This window comes from Trichechus manatus, unplaced genomic scaffold, assembly GCF_000243295.1.
Source record: "Trichechus manatus latirostris isolate Lorelei unplaced genomic scaffold, TriManLat1.0 scaffold00009, whole genome shotgun sequence".
NCBI classification, from domain to species: Eukaryota; Metazoa; Chordata; class Mammalia; order Sirenia; family Trichechidae; genus Trichechus; species Trichechus manatus.
In genome coordinates this window covers 31,752,641-31,753,777 of record NW_004443945.1, presented here as the reverse complement: position 1 = coordinate 31,753,777, position 1,137 = coordinate 31,752,641, and positions in this window count along the sequence as shown.

Here is a 1,137-nt window from a genome sequence, read left to right as displayed (position 1 = left end):
AGTTTTTTTTAACTGATTTTATTTGGCCTTTACATTATGCTTATAATTAATTTCTATCAGGTCTTTCACTATTAACAATATTATGTTTATCAATTAATCATGGCCATATTAAGTTTTGTCATCTGCAGACAAGTTTTTACTTTGCTGATTTGCTGAAAAAGTTTGACCAAAATATCTCAGCAAAAAGATGGACTATACTGGACTTGCTAAAAAGACTGTGACTAGACTGAATAAAATTTCCAGAGCTCCTAGGCAGAAGCTGACGAGTTTGCAGATTGTGGCTGATACAGAATCACATGGAAGAGAAATTAACTACATAGGACTGAGTAAACTAAAGGAAACTATGGTATTTTTAATATTGCTGATATTTTAAGGTCCTAATTTCTGGATAGAAGAAATCATTCTCCTTTCTCCTAAATTATCTAACTAATGGGTTTAGATATTGTAACTCTTGAATTAGAAGCTCCTGTTGGTAAACTTAGCCAACTTGTAGATATCATAACCAGAGAACTGTCTGAAATTTTAGCTATGATTTTACAAAATAGAACAGCATTAGATTTCCTGTTAGTTTCTTAAGAAACAGTTTGTGCCTCAATAGATAAATGTTGCTGTATTTATATTAATACTCAGTATGAGGTTTTGCAGAATGTAGCTGTTGTTGAGGCACATGAAAAGCAGTTACTGATGCTGCTTATGTAGAGACAAACACCTCATGAGATTTGTTTCCTTGGTTCAAAGAACTTAGGGTCATGGTTTCATTGGTTATTTCAGACAATTGTCCTAATATAATTGTTAGTGTTTCTGTTCTATTTCCTAGTTTGCTGTATGGTGCCTGGGATCTCAAAAACCAGATGATGCCCAGTTACCATTTGTTGAGCATTTTTGATAAAAGATTCTATAACAAGATCATGAGCCAAAGGAAAGAATGATGAGTGAGTTGTATGTAATTCTCCTGGAATCCAGATTTCTGGTTTTCATGGAGGTTGAGGCAACCCACACAGGACATCACCTTTGGGTGTCCTTTTGAACCTTGATCTTTGAGAAAAGAACTGGTTCCTGAAGATACTTTGAGTCAAACAATGGTCCAGATAAACTAGTAAGACCATTTTGCTCTAGGTATAGAGTTTTGTTTTTTTT